Below are 9823 nucleotides of genomic sequence, written 5' to 3' on the forward strand. Positions count from 1 at the left end.
TACATGGCAATGAGAAAGAATGAAATCTGGCCATTTGTAGGAAAGTGGATGGACCTTGAGGGTGTCATGCTAAGCGAAATAAGCCAGGCAGAGAAGGACAGATACCATATGTTTGCACTCATAGGTCTAACAGGAGAAAAGGAGAAACCTAATGGAGGACCAGGGGGAGGGGAAGAGGGAAAGAGAGTTGGGGAGAGAGAGGGACGGAAAACTTGAGAGACTATTGAATACTGAAAATGAACTGAGGGTTGAAGGGGGAGGGGGGAAAAGAGGTGGTGGTGATGCAGGAGAGCACTTGTGGGGAAGAGCACTGGGTGTTGTGTGGAAACTAATTTGACAATAAACTACTTAAAAAATGAAATTCATAAAAAAAACCTATTTCCATCTTAATGGCTGCACAATACAACATGATGCGGGGGTGCCATCATTACTTAGTCACTCACCTACTGAGGGGCATTTACTTTGTTTTCAGTCTTTGACTATTACAAACAGTGCTACAACACAGAATTGCATGTAGATCTTGTCTAGCAGTGATTTTATTTCCATGGGACAGGTTCCTAAGAGTGGGAGATGTAAATATATGATTACTTTCAGTGGCTAGTTCCTATTTCTTTTCAAAATGCTGAAACAGTTACCATTTCTGCATACAAGGGAGGACCCTTTCCCCGAATCTCTTCAGCAAGAGGTAATTCCACTTTTCACTTTTGCTCATCTAATGGCTATGCAGTGATATATTATTGTTATTTTATTTGCATTTCCCTAACTCCTAGCAAAGTTGGGCTGAGTTCATGTTTATTAGCCTCTTAGATTTGCTTTCTCCAAATCTCATTTGTCCATTTTTTTTTCTTTTTGGCTATTTGTAAACACTTTTGTAAACACTTTTTTATAGAGCTTAAATCTCTATCACACATTTTAGGTCATTTCCCTAAGTTATTATTTCCTTTTTAATTTTATAATTTTACTATTATATTTAAAACTGGTTTGCTTTTTTCTTTCTTTTGTAAATTAATTAATCAATTAATTTTAGAGAGAGAGCACACAAAAGGGGGAGAGGCACAGAGGGAGATAGAGAATATTAAGCAGGCTTCATGCTCAGCATGGAGCCCAATGTGAGACTTGTGGGGCTCCATCCCACAGTCCTGGGATCAGGACCTGAGCCAAAATCAAGAGTCCAATGCTCAACCAATTGAGACACCCAGGCACACTGATTTATTTATTTATTTTAGAAAGAGAGAGCACAGGCAGGGGGAAGGGGCAGAGGGATAGAGAGAGACTCTTAAGTAGGCTCCCCACTCAGCACAGAACTCAATTCAGGGCTGGATCCCATGACCCTAGGATCATGACCAAAGCCAAAATCAAGAGTCAGATGCTCAACCAATGAGCTACCCAGCCACCCCCATTGTTGTTTTTTTTAAAAGTTAAGTTTATGTTGAAGCACAACATTCACTTCCTTCTGATATTAAATCCTTTGTAAATGAATTAAAAATTTAAATTATGTATGTCTTTCTTTTTATAGCTTCTAAGTCCTATCTTGGTTAATCAGCAACTTGAGGAATATTTCTTGCATATGAAACCTATTATTTCTTCCTTCTTTTCTTTAATCAATCTAGGACTTCTTGAAATACTCTTTTCCGGATGAATAGACCGTTAGGTCAGCACCATTTAAAAAATAACCCATCTTGGGGGGGAGGGGGGAGGGGGGAAGACAGGTGGTGGTGATGGTGGAGGGCACTTAAGGGGAAGAGCACTGGGTGTTGTATGGAAAACAATTTGACAATAAAATATTATGGAAAAAAAATAAAAATATAAAAAAAATAAAAAATAACCCATCTTATCTCTTTTAACTGAAATACCATTTTTGTTATATATCTAATACTCACATATACTGGAATCTATTTCTGAGTGCTCTCTATTCTGTCCTGTAACTTGTCTCTTCCTAAGCCCAAACCAAAGCCAATATAAGGAGGTTGTGATATGCTTTAATCTTGTAAGGCAAATCATTCCTCACTAGTCTTATTACATGGATTATCTCATATAACCTTTAAGATCACTTTAGCCAATTCCTCCCAAATATTAGTCAAATTTAAATTAAAATTATGTTACATTTCCTTAATTTGGGTAGAATTCATGTTTTTCATATTATATTTATTTAAAGACATATTGTTTGATGTCTTTATATAACATTTTATTACTTTTTTCAGATGGTCCTTTGGGTTCTTTTTCTCTTTTGTAACTTGTTGCTAGCAGAGAAAAAAAGATAATTTACTTTTGTTTGTCCACCTTAGGTCAATTCTGACCTCAGTATTTCAGTGAACATTATAAATCTTCCTCACTGTTCAAGCTGTCCTCATTCTCATCAGACATCCTCACTATCTACTCCATTAAGAAAATTGAGGTTATCAGTGTTCTAGACCCCTGTACGCATAATTACCTACCTTCATACCCATTCTTAACGGCTTTTCCTCCATTCTTGGAAGATGAACTTTGTTTCCTCCTGTTCAAGCCCAGGCTATATTAACTACAACCAACCCTTTCAATTTCCTTGAGGACCCTTGCCACCTTCTCTCCTTCATCTTCCATCTCTGCTTCTTGTTTCTTTTCCTCAATCTCCTTTCTGTGCTCTGTTAAATTCCTCTCTTTTGTTGTGGAGAGGCTCCTTCATGGTCTTGGCCTGATTCTACAGCCATTCAGTCATTTCCAGTTATCAGAAATACATAATTTGGATTGTTTAGTTTTTCTCCCATCCTCCCTTAAGTTTAAAACTATGGCTCTGTCAGTTTAGTGTGAGAACAGACAAGGGTCTGGCTCCCAGATATCTCCTCATCCTCTTTCTAGTTCTTTGGTATTTGGAGAGGGAAGAGAGAAAAATGTTTCTTTCCTTGGACTGGGGCAAATTATAGTGTTGTCAGTCCCTGCTTGTGTAAGTGTAACACAGAGTCCATCAATGTACTGTGGGGAGAACATGTTAAAATTTTGGCTTTCTCTTCTAATGCTTCTATGGATTCTTAAATAAGCCTTGAAAAAAGGGTCTCAGGTGGGAGATCTGCCAGCAAGTATATATTTCTTCTCTATTCCTCATTAGCTCCCACATAGGCAATCTATCTTGTTGCCTGGAGTGGACTCAGTCTCTGCTCAAATGACCACAGTATTTTACAATTTCTCCCAGAGAGTGGAGTTTATTTCCCCACCCTTTAAATTCAAACTCAATTGTATAATATTTGTTGGCCAGTGGAACATAAGAAAAAGTGGCTTTTGCGGTTTGTGTGTATCTCACAAAGGAAATTTTGGAGATAGATAATTCTAATGCTATTTAAATTGTTCTAGATATCAGAAAAATGACACTTCAAGATTATTTAATAAATTATAATATTGATACCAAAACCTGATAAATTGCAAAAAAGATGATCAATTTTTCTGTTGAATATCATTTGAAAATGATAATAAAATATTAACAAGCTATATTCAAAGAATAATGAATCATAATCAAATGGGTTTCCTCCTCCACCACTTGCACAGAATGGCTCAACAGTACAAAATATGTTAATGTATTTTATCCATGGAGAAAAATTGTGTTCATATACATAGCTGTTGGAAAGACATTTGAGAAAAATCAAATCTACTCTAGAGTTTTAAAAAAGAACTCAAAATAAGAGTTGATGAAAACTTTCTTTATATGCTCATGCATATCTTATATCAGCCTTAAGGCTAGCATATTTCCTAATGGAGAAAGACTGGAGGTATTCTTCATAAAGTCAGGAAATAGACAGATGTCCATAATCACCACTACTACTTCATAGTTTCTAATTGATTGCCCAATAACTCCAATACCACAGATAATTAAAGGTATAACAGTTGGAAAAATAAAAACTATATCTTTGTAGATAGTATGATTGATTGTACACCTGGAAAATTCAAGAAATAGCAAATGAAAATGATGACAAAGAATTTAGTAAGGTAACAATGAGACAGGGAAACTGAAGGATTCCATAAAACTCTGCTTTCTGCTCCTTTTCCCTGCTTCTATTCTTGCTAGGACCTGCACCCCCACCCTACTTTACACATGTCTTGTAAAGACTAATTATGCTCCTTGTATGGGACAAGGAGTTAATGGTTCTCTAGGATAAATAACATCTAAAGAAGGACCAGTGAAAATGACTGGAGGGAGCTATCAAATGCACATTTCAGACTACCAGTGATAGACATTTCAATGCCAAGACCCGTTGGCTCCAAGGAGTGGCACCTGGGCTCTTGTCTTTGTTCTAACTGGTTCTTGGATGCCTGTACGTGTACACATACATGAGAACAACATCCTCAAAAAAAAAAATCCAGATCCCTCCCTCATTTCCTTTCCGAGTCTCTCAGACACTCACTCTGTCTGTTATCTACTCTCTCTATATCTTTAGTAAACTCTTCTTTCACCTCCTGCTGGCTCACATTTTATTTCCATCCTGTTTGAAGCCACAGACCCTCTTGGATGGTCCTTAGACCTACTCTGCTGGCATCAAGCGGAATATAAATTTATTAAAAAAGAGAAAGAGAAATTGAGTAACATAGAATTAATATAAATACATACAAATTTAACTTTAAAATAATAGACAAGTAAATCCTATTTCAATAACAATAAAATCCAAAATAATCAAGACTTACTAAGAAATATGCAGAACCTAGAGGAGACTTGTTCTAATACTCACAAATATATAAAAGTTAATTTGAACAAATGTAAAGACTTACTATGTTCTTTGATAGGAAGTTTCAGTATCACAAAGCAGTATGTTACACTTATAAATTACCAAGGAACAGTTATAATAAAAATACAGATGATTTTCTGAAACTAGATAAACCAATTTTATAGTTCTCATGAAAAAAAACCCGGTGAACAAAGAAAAATAGACCAGAAAATTCTGATAAAGAGCAATAAGGGTACTATCCTTACCAGATATTAAAATATGCTAAAGTAATTTAAATTACTATACTTTTGTAATTATAAATGTAGATTCTGGGGAAGATTGTAGACTAGGAGGACCCTAAGTTTGCCTTGTCCCATGGATACTAGATAGTATTCACATTAGTGTAAATAACCCAGAAAACACATGAAGACTGGCAGAACAAACTCTCCACAGCTAAATATAGGGAAGAGGCCACATTGAAGAGGGTAGGAAGGGCAGAGATGTGATCCAGAGCTAAACAGACCCACAGGAGTGACTGGAGGAGGGAGGAAGCCAAAAGCACAGAGAAGAGGAGAGAAACAGATTCTCACATTGGGGTATCCACATGGTAAGGATGAATCTCCACAACAATATTCCCCCTTTGAACATCAGGGGAACAGATTTTGTCAGTTCTTATAATCAACAAGACTTAAAGCCTAGAACTTTAAAAATCAATGGCTTGGCTTTGGGAGAACCAGGAAGGTCAGAGAAAACTCAATCCCCTCCCTTAAAGAGACAGCACAACAAGCAGCCCCTCAGAGACACAGCATAGAAGCATCAGTTTGAAAAATGTCTAAGGTATACAGGAGGGATATTTGTTTACTAATGTCAGAGTGGTCATAAAGATATTCCCAGTTTTGAGGAAAGAGTGAAGAACCTTAGTGAGATGCTTAAGAGACAGAAAACATAAAAAAGAACCATTCAGAGATGAAGAACTCAATAAATAAAATAAAAAATACAACAGATAGAAGTAGAAGAATGGATCAGCAAACTGGAGGACCAACCAATGGAAACTAATCAAGCTGAACAGGTGTGAGTAAAAAAATGAAAATAGACTTGGGGAACTAGGTGACATGATCAGGCATGATAACATTCACATGATAGGGATTCCAGAAGGAGAAGAGAGAAAAGGGGGGGGGCAGAAAATTTATTTGAAGAAATAATAGCTGGAAAGTTCCTGAATATGAGGAAGGAGACAGAAATACAGATCCAGGAGGCACAGAGAGGCCCCAACAAAATCAACCCAAAGTGGTACACAACAAGACACATAATTAAAATGGCACAAAGTAGTGAATAAAGGAGAATTTAAAAAAAAACAAGAAAAAGAAAATAGTTACATACAAGAGAAACCTCAAAGGTTAACAGTGGATTTTTGAGTAGAAACTTTGCAAGCCAGAAAGGGGTGGCATGATATATTCAAAGTGCTAAAATGAAAAAACCTGCAGAGAAGAGTACTCTATCCAGCAAGGCCTTCATTCAGAATAGAAGAGATGAAGAGTTTCCCAGACAAGTTAAAGGAATTCATGATCACTAAATCAGCCCCACAGGAAATGTTAAAGGGTACTCATTGAGTAGAAAAGAAAGACCGTTAAGTAGGAGTAAAAAAAGTAGGAAGCGCTAAAGGAGTAAAATTAGTATATCTATAAAAATTAGTCAAGGTAATCACAAAATAAAAGTTTGTAAAGTAGGACATTATATACTTAAAACATGGAGAGCAGAGGAGTAAGAATGGGTTCAAACTTAAAGTGACCATCAACTTCATATAGACTTCTATACGCATAAGATGTTATAAAAAATGGTAACCACAAATCAAAAAATCCGTCATAGATATGCAAAAAGTAAAGAGAAAGAAATCCAAGTATATCACTACAGAAACCCAACTAACTGTGAGAGAAGAGAGCAAGAGAAGAAAGAAAAAGAGAACTACAAAAACAACCACAAAATAAGTAACAAAATGGCAGTAAGCACACACCTGTCAATAATTACTTTGAATGTTAAGTAGACTAAATACTCCAATCAAAAGATACAGGAGCACAGAAGAATAAAAGGGCAAGACCCACTCATATGCTGCCTACAAGAGACTCATTTCAGACCTAAAGATACAAGGAGATTGAAAGCCAAGGAATGGAGAAGGAGTTTTCATACAAACTCATGTGAAAAGAAAGCTAGGGTAGAAATACTTATATTGGACAAAATAGAATTTAAAACAAAGACTACAACAAGAGACAAAGAAAGACACTACATGATTATAAAGGGAACAATCCAACAAGAATATATCACAGGGCACCTGGGTGGCTCTATCCGTTAAGTGTCTGACTCTTGGTTTTGGCTCGGTTCATGAAATTAAGCCCACATGGGCTCTCCACACATGGTGTAGAGCCTGCTTGGGATTCTCTCTCCCTCTCTCTCCCCTCCCCCAAAAAATGACCTTAAAAAACAAAGAAACCTAAAAAAAAGAATATCGGGGCATCTGGGTGGTTCAGTTGGTTAAGCATCCAACTTCGGCTCAGGTCATGATCTCATGGTCCATGGGTTTGAGCCACATGTCAGGGCTCTATGCTGACAGATTGGAGCCTGGACCATGCTTCAAATTCTGTCTCCTTCCCTCTCTGCCCCTCCTGCACTCACACTCTGTCTCTCTCTCTCAAAAATAAACATTAAAAAAAGACTATATAACATTGTAAATATTTATGCACCCAACATGAAAGCACTCAAAAACATAAAGCAATTAATAACAAAAATAATAAAGTAATCAATCGTAACACAATACAAGTATAGAACTTTAACACTCCACTTACATCAATGGATAGATCATCCAAACAGAAAATCAACAAGGAAACAGAGGCTTTGAATGACACATTGGACCAGAGGGATCTAACAGATATATTCAGAACATCCTAAAACAGAATATACATTCTTTTCAAGTGCATATGTGATATTCTCTACAATAGATCATATATGAGGCCAAAAATAAGTCTCAACAAATTAAAAAAGATGAAAGTCATACCATGCATCTTTTCTGACCACAATGCTATGAATCTAGAAATCAACCATTTAAAAAAATCTGGAAAGAACACAAATACATATAGTTCAAATAATATGCTACCAAACAATGAATAGGTAAACTAAGGAATGAAAGAGAAATAAAAATATACATGGAGGCAAATGAAAATGAAAACACAAAAATCCAAAATCATTGGAATGCAGCAAAATTTGTTCTAAAAGGGAAGTTTATAGCAACACAGGCCTACCTGAAGAAGCAAGAAAGATCTCAAATGAACAACTTAACTTTACACTTAAAGGAGCTAGAAAAAGAAGAACTAACAAAACCCAAAACCAGTAGAAGGAAGGAAATCAGAAAGATGAGAACAAATATAAATGACATAGAGTCTAAAAAAAAATGCAAGAGATCAATAAAAGCAGGAGCTGGTTTGTAAAGATCAATACATTGATAAACCTTTAATCAGATGAATTAAAAAAATAGGGAGGGAGAAAACTCAAATAAACAAAATCAGAGATGAAAGAGGAAAAATAACAATGTATACCACATAAATACAAAGGATTATAAGAGAATATTATGAAAAATATATACCAACAAACTGGACAACCGAGAAGAAATGGATAAATTCCTAGAAAAATATAACCTCCCAAAACTGAATCAGAAAGAAGTAGAAAATTTGAACAGACTGATTACCAGCAATGAAATTGATTCAGTAATCGTAAAACTCTCAACAAACAGAAGTCCAGGAACAGAGAGCTTCACAGGTGAATACACCCAAATATTTAAAGAAGAGTTAGGGGTTCTCCTGGCTGGCTGGCTTGGTTGGTGCAGCATGATTTCAGAGTTGTCAGTTCAAGCCCCATTTTGGGTGTGGAATCTACTCAATAACATTAAAAAAAATAAAGAAGAGTTAATATAATTTTCTTTTTTAATATAGTTTATTGTCTAATATAATTTTCTTATATTTCAAAAAAAAATACAAGAGGAAAGAAAGCTTTCAAATTCATTATATGAGGTCAGCATTACCCTGACACCAAAACCAAATAAAGACACTACAAAAAAGAGAATTACAGACCAATATCTCTGATGAACATGATGCAAAAACCCTCAACAAAATATTAGCAAACTGAATTCAACAATACATTAAAGAAGTCTTTCACCACAATCATGTGGGATTTACTCCTGGGGTGCAAAGGCAGTTCAATATTTACAAATGAATCAATGTGATATAGCACATCAACAAGAGAAAGAATAAACACCATATGATTATTTCAAAAATGGAGAAAAAAGCATTTGACAAAGGACAGCATCCATTCATGATAAAAGCCTTCAACAAAAACAATATGCTACCTTAACATAATAAAGGCCATATATGAAAAACCCATAGCTAACATCATACTCAGTGGTGAGAAGCTGAAAACTTTCTCCCTAAGGTCAAGATGTGCACCCTCACCACTTTTATTCATCAGAGTACTGAGAATCCTAGCCACAACGATCAGTCATGACAAAGGAATAAAGGGCATCTAAATTGGTACAGAAAAAGTAAAACTTTTACTATTTGAAGGTGACATCATACTCTCTATGGAAAACCCTAAAGATCCCACCAAAAAACTACTAGAACAGATTGTTGAATTCAGTAAGGTTTCAGGACACAAAATCGATATATAGAAATCCACTGCATTTATGTACACTAATAATGAAGCAGCAGCAAGAGAAATTAAGCAAAAAATCCCATTTACATTTGCACCAAAAATAATATAATATCTAAGAATAAGCTTAACCAAAGAAATGAAAGATTTGTACTCTGAAAGCTGTAAAACACTGATGAAAGAGAATGGAGATGACACAGACAAATGGCAAGACATTTCATGTTCATGGATTGGAAGAACAAATGTTGTTACAAGGTCCATACTACCCAAAGCAATCTACAGATTTAATATAGTCCCTATCAAAATACAAACAGCACTTTTCACAGAACTAGAACAAACAATTCTAAAATTTGTATGGAACCACAAAAGACCTCCAATAACCAAAGCAATCTTGAAAAAGAAAAAAAAACCTGGAAGAATCATTATCCCAAATTTTCAGATATACTACAAAGCTGTGGTAATCATAA

The 9823-nt window shown here is 35.6% G+C and overlaps 1 protein-coding gene across 4 annotated transcripts in view; it reads right to left on the minus strand.

Annotated features, from left to right (window-relative positions):
- C3H2orf88 (chromosome 3 C2orf88 homolog) overlaps nt 1-9823 on the minus strand; it is a 57445-nt gene that overhangs the window by 45058 nt on the left and 2564 nt on the right. The window contains exon 1 of one of the 4 annotated variants that reach the window (XM_029934248.1): nt 444-506. The exons of the other annotated variants lie outside the window; for them this stretch is intronic. The gene's annotated coding sequence lies outside the window, so the exon portion shown is untranslated. Of the gene's footprint in view, nt 1-443; nt 507-9823 lie in introns of those variants that run through there. 4 annotated transcript variants of the gene reach the window in all.

The sequence above is a fragment of the Suricata suricatta genome, chromosome 3, assembly GCF_006229205.1.
Source record: "Suricata suricatta isolate VVHF042 chromosome 3, meerkat_22Aug2017_6uvM2_HiC, whole genome shotgun sequence".
NCBI classification, from domain to species: Eukaryota; Metazoa; Chordata; class Mammalia; order Carnivora; family Herpestidae; genus Suricata; species Suricata suricatta.